Raw genomic sequence first — 15,722 nt, 5'->3', positions numbered from 1 at the left:
GAATTAGAAAAGGGCCCTGTAAGTTTGTATGTAGATGGTAAAAATTACTCTGCTAATATAAATATATCCTGTTTTTTTTGTGACACCCCTGCAAGAGCATATGTGAAACAAATCAAAGGTCATTCTGGATATAATGGTTGTGATAAGTGTATACAAAAGGGGAATGGCACAACAAGATTATATTTCCAAGCACTAATGCTCCACTTAGGACTGATCAAGCTTTTAATCAGATGACAGTTTTGAACATCACATAGGTGTTATTCCTTTAAAAACTTTGTCTATTGGCATGGGGACACAGTTTCCACTTGACTACATGCACTTAGTGTGCCTTGGAGTAATGAAAAAGATTTTAATGTTTTTACTAAAAAACCCTGTTAGAGATGGAATAAGGATAGGACAGACATCCATTAATGGCATTTCAAAAAGGCTATTTGAATCTAGAACTTTTATTCCGCCCAAGTTTTCCAGAAAGTGTAGACCTTTAATTGACATTGAAAGATTGAAAGCAGTTGAGTTTAGACAATTTTTATTACATAGTGGAATTGTTGCGCTAAAAGGGCATCTGTCAAATGCTCTGTATAAAAATTTTCTTTTGATTTTTGTTGGGATTCACTGTTTAGCTAGTCCAGACCTGTGTGCAAGTCATGCAGATAGTGCAGCAACTCTTCTTTGCGCTTTTGTTGAAAATGCTATGGAAATTTATGGAAGAGGATTTATTAGTTACTATGTACATGGCTTGATACATATTGCAGAAGATGTAAAAAAATTTGGATCACTTGATAGCTACTCTGCATTTCCGTTTGAAAACTTCCTGGGACATTTTAAATATTTGAGACGTAAACAACTATTACCTCTACAACAAGTTATTAGGCGTATATCAGAAAAGAATGGATTGTTAATAAGAAATTCTTGCAAGTCTATGGAAGAAGGTGTTTCCAGAAAGCTACATGACCAAGGCCCTGTTATATTAAATAAACAATCCAGTTGTTTACAATTTAAAAAAATTTTTATAAATGGTTTATTTTATTCTACCTCAGAAGGAAACAATTGTCGAAAATTAAATATCGACTTTTGTTTGATTCGAAATATTTTAAAGTTGGATAGTGATGAAAACCATTGGGTTGTTTATGAAATTTTTTTAACTATTGAGCCCTTTTTTAATTATCCTAATAATTCTTTGGAAAATTTTGATATTGTGAAGGCATCTAATTTGTCTAGTCATTAAAAAACTGCCAGAGTGGATCAAATTCAAAGGAAATATGCGATGTTACCATACCAGACTAAATTTATTCTTATTCCTCTGTCTAAGTAGCATGTATAACTATAAATAATCGCTTAAAACTTATTAAAATCTAAAAAATCTCTTTCTCTATTTCCTCATATCTCCTACAAGGTTAATTTATACAAACTTTTGCTACAAGGCACAGGGGTCAACTAACTTCTTAAGTATTAAACACATTAGCCAGCAAAAGTTCGGAGTAACCTGATGATTTAAGTTTTCATTAACATATAATTAACTTAGATTAAGATAATAGATTTACCTACAAACGTAAATATAAACCTTTAAAGGCATAGATTTGTCTAAATTTGAATTTGTTTTATGCTAAAGTATATGTTTAAAAGCAATCAAAAAAAATGTTTTTAATAAATGACTAAGTTTTCAATTACAACACTTGTTTTTAAAGCTCTCATCTCAAAACTGTAGAACTAGAATGTTGTAACTTTGCTTGATTGAAACTATATTATAATTGTAAACTAAAATGCTTGCACGTGAGTTGTGCAAAAACATAAACATATAGGTTGAATGTGGTAAATTCATCTTTATTTGCTATCATATATTTAAAATATATATGTATGTATATATTATATATATATATATATATGTATTTTAAATTAAATTAAATAAAAATTAAATTTTTTGTTTATTTCTTTTAAATGTATGTACACATTAAATATTAAAGTCGGAAATGTGTCCCAGAAGAATGTGGCCCACTAGAAAGTAAACCATTTTTTTAATGCATATTTTTGTTTATACTTTTTTACTTAATTCTTATAGCATACCATGTTTCATCTAACTGAGTTTCAAGAGGGAGTAGCAGTAGTTCCACATTGTTTGTTAATACAGGAATCCAATAGCTGCTATTAGCCTCAGGCAATAGGTGCCACACAATCGGCAAAAGTAGGAAATGTCCCTATATTAAATCATTAAGACTAGCCCATCTATCCATATTTGCCTGTTATTGAAAAGCGGAGGTAAGTAAATTTGTACCAAATCTATAATTACACTATACCCTGTAAGCTTAAATTTTTTAATGGTTATGTCAAAAAAACGAACACAGTGGGTAGCATTATTTTATACCTAGTAGTTAAAATAATTATAAAATTTATTTGTCCCAGATTATGAATTGATGAGAAGGGCATAAGTCAAGTCGTTGGATAACACTAACATTTCTTCAAGTTGCTCTGAACAAGTCATTGAGTCAGAAAAGAGGAAAAGGAAGCAGTGACAGCAATGGTATGATATGTTGTTGCTCTAGTTCTTAACATTTAGTTGAACTGTGATATTTTTATTTTTTTTTGTTATACATAACTCAAAAAGAAAGTGTAAGATTATATATAATTAAATTATCTTGTAAATTTTAAAATTACCCTTAATTGATTTTAGCAATAGGGCTGTACCAAGGGCATAGGATGAATTGTTTTTCCAAAGAGTGGCTTTTGAAAAAAACGCCTGTTGGTTGACCTTGTTTTTATATATAAAAAAGAGTGTTTATTAATAAAATTGTATTTTGAATGATGCAGATTTCATTCCTTGTGATTGTTTAAAAAAGAAACTATTACAAAATAAACAGTTAAAAAAGCATTTGAATTAGAAGATGACTCAATCGATCAATTTAAGAATAGATGCAACAAACTATTGTATCAAATTTATCTTAAGACAAAACTTTTTAAAAACATCAATTTAAATAAATTATACGCTTGGATTAGCTAACAGTATAGCTGTCTCAGCACACTCTCTTCTGTTATTGTGTTCCGCAATTGGTAAAACAATTGTAACAGCTTAACTTTATTATTATTTATTATTATTTAAATTAGTTTAAAAGTGAACACTCTTTGGTGCGTTATATAATTTTACTAAACGCTATAAAAAAAAGCCGACTTAAATTCTATTCAATTAGATGCACCCAATTTAAAATGTAAAGTACAACTATACTGTTTTTTTTAAAATGTTGTTGCAATTTAAAGCACGTTTTCTTTTAAAATAAAAATGCAAATGCATCAAAAGAAAATTAAACGTTACTCCTGCATATTGAATGTTTCAAAATAACATTTTCTTTTTATTCAAAATGCTTGTGTATTGTTTTTTTATTCATTTTAAATCATATGACAATAACACTGAACGTTTTGTTTTTATTAAGTGAAATAAATTTCTATTTAAACTTTGTCAAAAAAAATTAGCGTAATAAAAAGTATGAATGAATTCTTTTTTTACAAAAAAAAAAAATAGGGACTATTGATTATCATAGCGGACAATTAAAGTAAAACGAAAAATGTTTTAGAAAAAACCATAGGGTACACTCCTGTTCAATTAAGTAGAATTTTTTTCAGTTTATTGTTTGAAAAAATTATATTGTTTTAGGGCTCCTGAATTTGGATCTTAAATTCAATCCAAAGTGTTAAGGAGAAATCGTCAGTGTTCAAGCTCAAGCTCAGAAGAAGAACTACCACCATCAAAAAATGTGGTGCATAATTCACTTCCTGCACCACCAACTCCACGTCAAACTGTACCAGCATCTTCTCATCAAATGTTTGGTCAACCATTAGCATGTTCTGCTTCCACAACTCGTAAGTTTTAATTTTAGAATTTTCTATTTAGGCCTTTGCCCTCAAATAACTTAGACTTTGAACTTTGTTTATCAAAAAGATTTTTAAGTTTTAAAATATACATTATTAGCATGTAACTTGAAAATATTTTTGTATCTATAGTTCCTGATATAGTAAAGCATGCAGTGGCTGAGGCTGTTAAGCCATTTTTCCAAAGTGTGTTCAAGCAACTGGAGGAGCTGAAAGCTGAAATTAAAGAGCAGCGACAGAAACAAGCCACTATTGGGCAAACTATGAATGTAACTATTCCAGAAGCCCTGACCTTTCCGCTCCAACAGATAAATGATCTTCAGGAATTCATCCGAATTCTTATTGAAGATTCTGATCAGAGATCAAGAACAGTAAGCTATTTTTTATTATTTTCCAAATTTTTATCTCTATTTTATTAAATTGTATCTTTTTGTATATATAATAATGTTTTATAATTTAAAAAATAGTTGTTATATATTTTCTTAATAACAATCATTTATAAAATAACGTATAACTGCACTGTTATTGGTTTTAATCAAAAAACTTGATTTTTCTTTTTGTGTGGCAAATTTTTCACCATAAGTTGACCATTACTTTGGTTAAATATTCAATTCATATGCATGTGACTTTTGCGGAGACTTTATGCGGAGGCATATTTAATAAGAAGTTCTGGTTTCCTTTCTAACCGAGGAAGAAAAACTTGTCCAGAGGTGGGTTTCGAATTGCTGGTTTCTGAGACAAGCGCGCTACCACTGCACAACTGCTGTTACACACAGAAAACAAATGTTGCGAAACCGCTTAACAAAAAATGTTGAGTTCAATTTTCAACATAAAATGTTGATTATAATGCAACATCAATGTTGAGAAACCGGTCTTTGAGCAATAAATTTCGTTGAAAAATAAAACTCAACATTAATTGTTGAGATTCGAAGTATACACTACCATTTTGGATAAAATATTACGCTCGACTTTCTTATAAGTTCACGAGGCGCATAGTCTGGAAGCAGAGATGATAAACGGCAAAAATCTTCTCGCCTCCGCGTTTCTTCCGCAGCTATTGGCGGCCGCTTCCCAAAGCTTTTTTTGCCTGCAGAATGTTCTGGCTTCCACCTCCAGATGCTTCCGCCTCCCAATTGGAGGCCACCGTTAGAACTTTGTTTTGGAGGCAGAATTTTTTGGATGCCACCGCCAATCGGGAGGCGAAAGCCACTGGGGACCGCCGTCAGAAGATATTTTGGAGGCAAATTGACTTTAATCTTTTTTTGCGATTGATTTCACTAACAAATGGTTTTTTTTATTTGGTTTCCAGAAAAAAATTCACCTGATGCTTTTATTCGACAAGATATTGTCCACTTTGAGATATTAGTAAGGTTCAAATCTAGTTTTATATCACTACATGTAATTTTAACGATCTTATTTGACGGCGTTAAGAATGTAGCGATCTTCCTTTTTTGAAGTTTCAGGCTTTCTCCCTGATCCAATAGACCAATCAGTTGTACCAGTTTGTTTATATTTCTTCACCAATCTGCTAATAGTGGAGTTTTGCCGTTTAAAACGCTTTCTAATGCTTCTATGAGACTCTCCTCGATCAGCACCTTCAATAATTCGTCCAATTTCTATATCCGTTAGTTGTTTTCTAACATATTAAATGTGCCCATTTTATTCAGTATTTTTAAAGATTTTTGTTATAAAAATATTAGTGTATATATATACATACCTCTTCTTTCCTGATTTTTTAACTGCCACATCCAATTTTTCTTGTTTTGCTTGATTATACATTTTATACTTAAAATCAAAAAAAAATGTCATTGTAGCTTTTATTTTGCACCCCGCTGTATCTATTTCATTACTATATGTTAAACATCACATTAATAACCGTAATTGACAAAATTTTGTTACTTTTTTAAAAACCTTGGCTTATAGAAGAGGGATTGACTCTTGATTCCTTTGTTTTGCTTAATGAAGAAGATCTTAGAGAGCTGGGTTTAATGATGGGTGAGCGAAAGCTTTTGATGTCTTGGATAAAATCAAGTGGTAAAGTAATTAATTATAATTAAAGCTTTAAAACAATTTTCATAATAACTAAAATAATTTTGTTTCAGTTTAAGTTAGCAAAAGTACTTGTTTGTAGTTAGATAAATAAAAATTTTGATTTTAGCCTATAGTTTTTTAGAAATTTGGTAGAAATATAATTTTAGTGAAAATGTGCTTTCTAATTATCTTTGCCAGAGCTCACTGATTAAAATAATAAGTTTTTAAAACACTCTGGTTTTTGTAAATTTTAGGTTGTTAGCCAAGTGTCGTTTTTTTATATTAGTAAACTCACAATCTTCAACAGAATGTTCATCAATGTTGGATTCAACATCAGTATCAACTCCAGCTGCAATAATGCTACCACTACCCGCCCGTGATGTAGTAAATGTAAAGTCACAGGTAATGTAACAAAATAGTATAGAAAGTGCATCTATGAATTATTAGTATAGTTATATAGAAAACTAGCTCATTAGTAACAATTTTGTGCAGGTTTATGCAGTTGAGGAGATATTATGTAACTATACAAAGGGAGGATCGAAAATAGTTGAAAAGCTGAAACAAGGCATCTACTACACAAGTTCAGAACGTGTTTTAATGATTAAAGTCCTTGGGAAATATCTGATGAAAAATTGTTTAATGTGAGTGCCTTAGTGCAATGTTTTTATCATTTTTTGTTTGATCTTTTAACTTTATTTTTTAGTTTAAAAGTTTTTCAAACTGTAACATTTTAACTTTTTTACCCAATTCTTTTTAGTCAAAATGATCCTAGTTCAAAAGAAATGACAAATTTGGCAAAGAGTATTGTCATGGAATTTCCAGTTCTTTTTTCCAAAGCCACACCAAATGGATATGTAAACATTAATTAGTTGTGTATTTTCAAATGCTAATTGTAAGACTAAGCATAATGTAGCTCTTTTTTTTTAAAGGAAGAGATCTACTGTGCAAAAGGTGCCACTGGTTTTCTTGCCCAATATGTGCGGCAAAAACGTCACAGAGACCCATTTATTAAAAAGCTTTGGACTTGGAGAAAAAATAGGTTTTTTTTTAAAGAATAATCTCAGGGTTACTTTTTGTTACCAAAATGTGTATATATGATTTTTTTAAATTTTTGTTAGAGTCAGGGTTGTAATCCTTTACCAAACATTGATGATGATGAGCGTCGACTTCGAGAAAGTAGGCCAACGGCGATAAACCTATCTGAGTTAGTGCAGCTCATGCATAACACTAGAGAGAATAGACGATCTTGGATCAATACTTGCAATCCTGATGCCACTTGTATTTTAAACAGATTCCCTCGTTTATTTGATGTAAACGAGTTGGTATGCTTTTGTTTTTTCAAAATTTCTATATAAAAAATATAATTAAAAAGTAAATATATTTTCATATGCAACTTAATGGAACAAAATAAATATTATCCCATCCTTAAATATTATTAACTTAAATATTATCTCATCCTGATATTGTTACAGTTTAACATAAATATGGATGGATTAGAATAAATTTAAAAGAATTTTTACTGATCATAAAATTTCATAATTTATTTATATAAATTATTCATAAATTATTTATGAAATTTTGCAAACATAACAATATTTTGCAAAAAAAAAAAGACGGTATACTGTTATTATAATTCTGTTATTTTTAGATAAGCCAGGAGCTTGCAGCGATTGCAGGCGAATTTCTTACTCTGCGAGTTGCTATGTTATCTTTTCGTCAAAAGATATTTGTATATTTTGAAAAGCTTTAAGATAACTCTGGTGTGCAACAAATGTTCAGAGCGTACCAATCTGATGAATTTGATGAAGGTAAGCAACTTTCAGGATTTCTTAAACTATTCCTAATTAATATATAAATTAAAAATTACTTACTTATCTTTTCTAGACAAAAAGACTGAGTTATCGTTATTGCTGTTGCCTCACATATTGGTTCCACCACCGCAACGAGGCTTAAAAGCTCCTAGAGTCGGGAGAGATGTAGTGTCTAATCTGATGTTTGTAGATATGAACGAGGTAAGTTTAAATCTTTTCTAAAAACAGTTCAATCATTCAAAAGTCACGCAATTATTTTCAAGTTGTCTTATAAATTATAAATCTATATTTATTTTTATTCATACAGGAACAGATTAGTGTCTCTGAAGCAGTGCTTCTCTTCAAAAAAACGTATGGGCAGGTATAGACAACCTCCCACCCCTACTTTTTCGTCTTAATAAGATTTATTACATCAAGTTGGATGATCGGGCCATCGAACTTCGCAATGCAGCTTGTTTTTGTGATGCAATCGAGTTTTTGTTGAAGTGTTTTTATGCATTTAATTTAACTTATCCACACGAAATAAAGCCAGTTTATGGTCTGCTTGAGCATCTCATGCAGATGAATGTTTCAATCGGAAAAAGTGCCGCTTTATTAGACTTCTTGGGAGCAATGACTTAAAAGTTGTACAAAAGAACTAAAAACAATTACTTTTTTTAATTTTAGTAGAAAAACTTCATTAAATTTTGTAGTTATTTTTTGCTTTTTATTTTAATCTTAAGCATTATTACTTTGAAATAATATTAATAAGACTATCGAAATACAAACCAAAGATCCCACAGATACACTTATGTAATGGAATGACTCCTTATTCGTATGCGCAATTACTAAACTCATGCTTTTTATTAAAATTCAATTTTGATTTGATTTGATAAAGGTATGAAGCGCGCAGTCCTTAAAATGCAGAATTTGAAAAAAAAAAGGTTTACAACGCAGTCCTCGCTAAAGTAAGCTTTCTCAACATTTGTGTTGTAAAAAACGCAACATTAAATGTTGCGTTAAATTAAGCAACATTTAATGTTGAAAATTGTCAACACTAATGTTTGGGAGTCAAATGCCAAAATTAAATGTTGCGCGGTAATCAACATTTTTGTTGCGCTTTCGCAACATCTGTTATCTGTGTGTATTATAAGGCAAACTGAATATTAATATAAAATAATACACTTATACAATAAAATCAATTGTAACTGATTGCTCTGATTAATCTGGGAAAATTTTATCATTAAGCTAAATATTTCAAGTCTATTTATCAGAAACTTGGTAAATAACAAGCAAAGCATGCATGATAGATTAAATGCACGATTAGAATTTTTTTTTACTTTTAATTAGTTGTGGTTGGGTGGCAGATCCATTTGCAGATTTATCATAGCTTATATGTTGCAGATCTATCAAAGCTTATGTTTTTTTTTCTTAGATAAACTATTTGGCTCGCATTGTTGGGAATAGCCAGGAAGACTGTATGAGAAGAGTATCAAAAAGAATTTTGACAGCACAACTCTCGATGCTATACAATTTCACTGGAAGAAAAGGAAAGCTAGAGTTTAGTGGCCTAGTTGGGGTGAAAGATGTGATATATGGTAAGTCTAGGCATTTCATAAATAAGCCAGTTGCCCGATATATATGGGACATTCCGAAACTTTTATGAAATATTTTTTGAATACGCTTAGTATTTTTATTTTGTAGTAGTTTGCTTTATTTCTATTGTTGAATTATTTTGATAAACATTAGCTTTCAGAATGTATGTAAAGTTGTCATTTGTTGAGATTTTTATTTTGTTTTCATTTGTGATGTCATTTAATAAATTAAATGCTCTATCCAAATTAAATAAAATTGATAATAAAAAAAAATTATATAAATCTGTAAAATGGATTATCTAATTACATAATTAAGTTATAAATCTTTTAATTAAAAGAATAAGCAAAACATGTTGAATAAAAACGGATCAGAATTGTATATAGTATATTGTTTAGTAATTTACTTTTGATTTTGACTTTTTATTGAAATTAGGCATTAGGATTTTAACCTGGTGTTAATATGAAAGTGTCATTGTAATTATTAAATTAAACAGACAAGACGTCTGCGTTTGTGACTTGTTCAGTGGTGGCGGATTGAAGTTTTATTTTGATAGATGTTTTTCTTTTCCTTTTTCTTTTCATCTCTATTTAATCTTGGTATTTCTTCATGTAGATGCAGTAAGAAAAAACTTTCCCGCAGCGACGATTAGTCAACTGGACAAGATCCTGTCAAAATGGCTGTCAGGTTCAATTGACAGAGACAGCCTAAAAAGAATTTGCGAGGAGAGGCGTTAAAGTCTGGAAAGTTCTGTTGAAGACATTTAGTTTTTTGTAATAAATAATTATATCAAATATGAAGAAGTATTTGTTTTTAATTAATTGTATTTTATTTCAAACAAATTGATAAAATAACTTTTCAGAAAGAAATTCAGTTGTTATCTTATGTATTACAAATTTGATAGCATGGAATTGATAGTTGTAAGCTCATGTTGCCAAATAAAAATGTGGTGTGAGTATACAAAATCTAATATAGTGACAGGAATAGCCCATATTAGGCTTGTATTGGCCAAGGTTGGGCGATTATTATGATCAATGTCGGGCCAGTAGAAGCCTATATTTGGCCGTGATTTGGGACATTAACAGCCGATGTTGAGCCATGATTAGCCAATCAAAACTAATCTTGGTCCACTATTGGAGCTATGATTCTGCCGAATATATGCTGATATTTGCCCGGTAATGGCCCAATTTGCACTCCCCATTATTTGCCCAATATTTGTAGCCAATATTTGCCCAATAATGGCATCATGTATTGGCCCAATATTGGCCCAATGAAATTGTGTTGGCTGGGGATGAATTTGAAAACGAAGAAATAGAGAAAGATAAAATAGTAAACCAAATGTAGATAACAAAAAAATAGAGAGTGAAGAAATTGAGAGCCAAGAAATAAAGAACGAAGATTTTCATACATAAACATTGCTTATTGAAAATTTTCTTTTCTTTCAATTGAAAACGGTTTGTTGTGGGAGAGATGTCGTTAGCAATCTTGAAAATTCAAATATGTAGTTCGCTTCAGATTTTATGAACGAATCATTCATGAAAAAATGTTTATAAAATGTTCAATCCAACTTAAACTATAGATTTAATGGCTAACTCACCAAGATGCAAATAAGTTGCTCAAAATCAAGTTTAGTTCATAACTTGGTGGTGAGATAAATAAAAATTATTTCTTCATTTTCTATAATGTGATGGTCTCATTTATAAATTCACATGTAGTTTTATGTGATTATCAGCTTATTAAGATCTCGCGCAAAGTTCGATAATCATCCTTAAAACACATTATGTTGAGTACATAAATACTAAATAGATTGATGGAGGAACCGAATAAAGTCTTTTTTTCGCAAACAACCTACCAACTACTAAGTTTACTTCTAACAAGTAGTTCACGTTATTTTAATATCTTTATTATCTTTGGCTATAATTATTACTATTTCAAAAATAATTTCATAGACGATTTTAAAATGAGTTTATTTTTTAAATTTGGATAATTGGTTCACGTGTTATGAAAATTTATGTACTGCTTAGTAATGCCTGTTTCGGGTAGAAATTTTTTAAGTTTTTCTTAAGGATTTATGGCACCGAAATTAAAAATTTTATTTACTTTTCAATTGACATCGAAAAGAAGACAAACAGTTGAGCAGAATTAATTAAGTATACTCATTCTATTTTTTTTTTTTTAAGCAAAAGAATCAATGTATTCAATTATACATATTCTTTTTGTGATATAGTTCGAGCAGGGGTTGTTTTTCCTTTTTGGGGCATATGGGTCAAGAGCTATAAAACCACGGTAAAAGTAATAAAAATAAACTTTATTTAAGAAAAAAGAACTTTTTTAATCGTCAGAGCCAACTAGTTCATATAAATTTTTAAAATCTAGAAACTATATTGGAATCCTTAGGCTCGTTTCCCCCATATGGGGTCAATGGGCCAAGAGCCACAAAATCTCTGTAAAAAGCATAAATATCAACTTTAATTAAAAAACAAGAGCCTTTTCAAATTATAAGAGTGAACAAATTCATAAGTTTATGGAAATCCTAAAAATATCTAAGAGTTCAAGGGGTTGTTTTCCCCATTTGGGGCAGTTCCCAATTTGGGTCAAAAGTAACAATTTCTAATTAAAAAGTATAAAAATTAACCTTTGTTTAAAAATAATATCTTTTCATCCAATAAAAGTGAACTAATTCATAAAAAGTTATGAAAACTCTAAAAATATGTAAGAATCCTTAGACTCAATTCCCCAGTTGGGGCAATTGGGTCAAACAAATTATAATTTCTGTGGAAGCTGTAAAAAAATAAGAATTTTTTCTATTTTTTTTTATTATTAGAGTTAACATACTCATATACACTTGTTAAAATGAAGAAAATATCAAAGTGGGATATAGGCAATAAAATTTCTGCGGAAACCATAAAAAACAACTTCAGTCGAAACAAGAGCTTTTTCAAACTTTAAAGGATTTCATAGTGTTCATATGTTCCTGAAAGTAAAATGTTAATAAATTCGATTATCATTAAAAAATATAATAGATTTATCTTTGTTTACATATAAATAGTAGGATCTGAAATAACAATCACAAGATTTTAAATTAGTAAATACTGAAAAAAAATTTCAGTGATTATATCTTTTACAACAAGATCATATCTCCTTTAAATACTTCCAGCTTCTGATTCATAAACAACATCATGAAATGTTTGCTTGAGTTTTTTTCCGATTTCCGCTATTCTAACATGATCTGCTTTGCACCAAAAATACTCTTCTTCATCAACTTCTTTTATTTTATGAAGAACAACTCGCTCAACTAAACTACCTGGATCATCAAAACAGCTTCAATGAACATTTTGCCCTCTTTACATAACGATAAAAATCTAATTGACTTCTAATAACTTGCTTCCTTAAAGTATTATTATAAATTTTTGAAGATTTATTTTCTGCTTCTTCTACTATCAGCCAAACTTGTGATTTCAATTGAATAAGCGCATTAACTATATTTCCTTTTTTTTAGTGATGCTTTCTTTTCTGCATCTGCTTTAAGTTGCTGTTTTATTCTAATATTGACATTTTCTTTGAAATTAACTCTACTTGTCACTCTTTATACTTTAATTTCATTTTTTCAACACCATGAAAAGCTTTTTCAACAAAAACGTAACGCTCTTCTTCTGATTTTGCATTCACCCATGATAAGATTTTGTTTCGGCACCACATAGTATATGTTTGAATTGTTTGAATTTTGGCATTTGGTTTAGTCCGAATAAGTAGATCCAAAACTGCAAAATAACTTTCTGAAGCTTTGTTAGCCGTTGGTACATTTTCAGCAGCATTTTGAATTTGATCATCTGAGTTCCAATATTTACCGCCTGGGAGCTGATCAATTGCTTTTCTTTCTAGTATAATTAGGAATGCATAGGAAATTATTTCTGATGACTATTGCACTAAGACACCAAATTCTATATTGCCAGTATCCTAAAATAGTTTTTCATAAAGTTTATCTTTGGGTATTTTAACATCACTTGGGTCAAATACAAGTGTTGCATGGAGCATTGGAGAAGCATCTTTCCAAAGGTCTGACAATTTCATTTTTGAACGAAATAAAACTTATTCATGCTAAGAATGTTTTTCTTTTCTTCAATAAGTCTCCAAAGAGGACCAGTAATAAGCTTATTAAAAAATAACTAGTGCAAGAGATTCAGCTAAAAAGAATATAATTGATAGATCTTCCTTAACTGCCTTCAGTAGATTATTAGGATTTGGCCATTGACACAAAAATTCTTCAATAGATATAGAATGATAACACAGTGCTGCCCAATCATAAAACAAAATGTTAAATTTATTGCCAATAAAAGGAGCAAACATACACTTGTCTTTACCTTTTCAATGACAAAAGAATTGAAATATCCTGCAGCACCAGCTTCATTACTACCTGTTTGTGGAATGCTTTACATGCAGTGCGTATCAGTCTTGCAGCCCCAGATTCAAAAGTTTTATAATCAAAAATGTTTTCGTGAGCATCACTCAGAGCATTATTTTCAAATGAATCCAGTACTTTATCTGTTTCAGTTGCAAAGTTTGTTAAAAGATGTAACTTGCAAAAAAAGTTTGACATATCCTTAAATTCATTTTTCTATTGAATTGTTAAACTATCCCAATGTTCTATAACTTTTGGTAACAATAGCTCCCTCATTTCTTTGAACTTACTGTTAAAGAGTGGATTGACAGAATCTAAATCTGACATAGTTGTTTTTAATGAACAATTTAACTTTGCAAAGTTTTTTTCCCTGTCCTTTGTGTCTAGAATATCACAAATATCATATAACATTTCTGTTGAAGAACTCAAAATTGATGCAGCATCCCCTGAGGCCATTTCTGATTGTCAAAATGATAGCTTTCAAACGCTTTTGGTAGTCAACTGAAAGTTTTGATAATGTCTGTAATATTTGTTTGTTTGAATATCATTTTAATAACGTCCTCTTTCAAATGATACTATTTCTTCATCTTCGAACAATTCTAAAAGACCATTTAAATAAATGTTTTCTTTGTTTAATGATTCAGCTATTGGAATAAGATCTTTAACTTCTGACTTTAAAAAAGTGAGATTTTCGATTGACAAGAAGGAAATTGTTTCCTTTGTTTTACTTAAATTATTTTTCACACGGCTTAGTTTCTTTTTGAGATTTCTTTATTCTTGACACAACGTTTCAACTTTTGTATGACTATTTTCTAGCATTTGATTAAGGTTATTGAATTCCATATTTAAAGTTTGAGATTGTTTTTCAAATTGTGCTATTAATGCATCAATTTCTTTTTGTTGTTTTTTCAACTTTATATCTCAATAAACAATCTTCTTGTTTAAATTTCGAATTTTTTTTTATTTTATTCTTTAGTGTCAATGTGGTAAACTTTTTACTAGACTCAACAGGCTTTTGTTTGTTGCTGTATATACAGTCACGATCAAAAGTTTGGACCATTTAAAAAATTTTCATAAAATTTGAAAATTGTGTTTAAATATGTTTTTTTTTAATTGAAAATTTTGAGTATTAATATTATATGCATGCATAATTTACGTTATAAACATTTAGTTTGTTTTAGTCATAGTTTGTTGTTATTTTAGCAAAACATTAAAATAATAGTTATGGGAAGAATTAATGAATTAACAACAGAAAAACGTGCTCAGATTGCTATTCTACGTGAACAAGGATTGACACTGACTTTTAATTCTGCACGTTTTAATGTAACACATAGCTGTATTATAAAAACATTGAAGAGATATCATGAAACTGGTGATTTATAAAAGCAAAGCTAGAACTGGACGGCCAAAGGTAACTACTCAAAGGGCAGATAATCGCATGCATCGTTATGCAAAAGCATATCCATTTGCCAGTGCTTCTGAAATTTCATCTGAGTTTTTCCCCGCAGGTGTTGCACCAAGTGTTGTGAACATTAGAAGACGTTTGTGCAAACAATTTCATTTAAAGAGCCATGTTCCAGCAAAAAAAACCTCAAAAAAATATTAGAGACTGGTCAGCGGAAGATTGGGAAATTGTAATATTTAGCGACGAATCATTAATCGAACAATTTGGTGGTCGTTCTACAAGCGTTAGGCGCCCACCTTGTCAACGATACAACCCCAAGTATTTGCTTTTGACTGTAAAACATTGCCCTAAAATTATGATATGGGGTGCCATTCTAGCAAATCAAAGTGGCGGTTTATGGTTTATGCCTCCTAACACCACAATTAATAGCCATGTTTATCTTGATATACTTCAAGAAAAACTTAAATTATTCATGAACTTTACGAATGCCAACAAGTTTCAGCATGACGGAGCACCCTGTCACAGGGCCATGCTTGTAAGCAATTGGTTACGTGAGAATGGGGTTGATGTAATTGGCCCCTGGCCTGGTAATTCAAGTCCAGAAACTGCGACCCTCAGCTTCAGATGATCTTTAAGAAAAAATTAAGCA

General features: G+C 30.3%; 1 long non-coding RNA gene and 3 pseudogenes across 1 annotated transcript; 2 read left to right on the top strand and 2 right to left on the bottom strand.

Moving 5' to 3' along the window:
• Window positions 1-2,062: 2,062 nt before the first annotated feature.
• LOC149878122 (uncharacterized) lies at window positions 2,063-10,036 on the top strand (annotated as a pseudogene).
• LOC149878123 (uncharacterized) lies at window positions 5,168-5,639 on the bottom strand. The gene is made up of 2 exons (XR_016447507.1): window positions 5,573-5,639; window positions 5,168-5,491 (listed from the first exon to the last, which is right to left on the bottom strand). It is a non-coding gene; the product is annotated as an uncharacterized LOC149878123 (long non-coding RNA).
• LOC145195956 (uncharacterized) lies at window positions 6,382-8,095 on the top strand (annotated as a pseudogene).
• A 2,545-nt stretch (window positions 10,037-12,581) lies between the features above and the next one.
• LOC149878121 (uncharacterized) lies at window positions 12,582-15,201 on the bottom strand (annotated as a pseudogene).
• Between the last annotated feature and the right edge of the window lie 521 nt (window positions 15,202-15,722).

The sequence above is a fragment of the Hydra viridissima genome, unplaced genomic scaffold, assembly GCF_058129835.1.
Source record: "Hydra viridissima isolate aposymbiotic clone 2 unplaced genomic scaffold, HvirCarnegie_v1 scaffold_15, whole genome shotgun sequence".
NCBI lineage: Eukaryota > Metazoa > Cnidaria > Hydrozoa > Anthoathecata > Hydridae > Hydra > Hydra viridissima.
The sequence above is the reverse complement of the archived record's forward strand: the minus strand, read 5'-3'. Positions and strand labels throughout refer to the sequence as shown.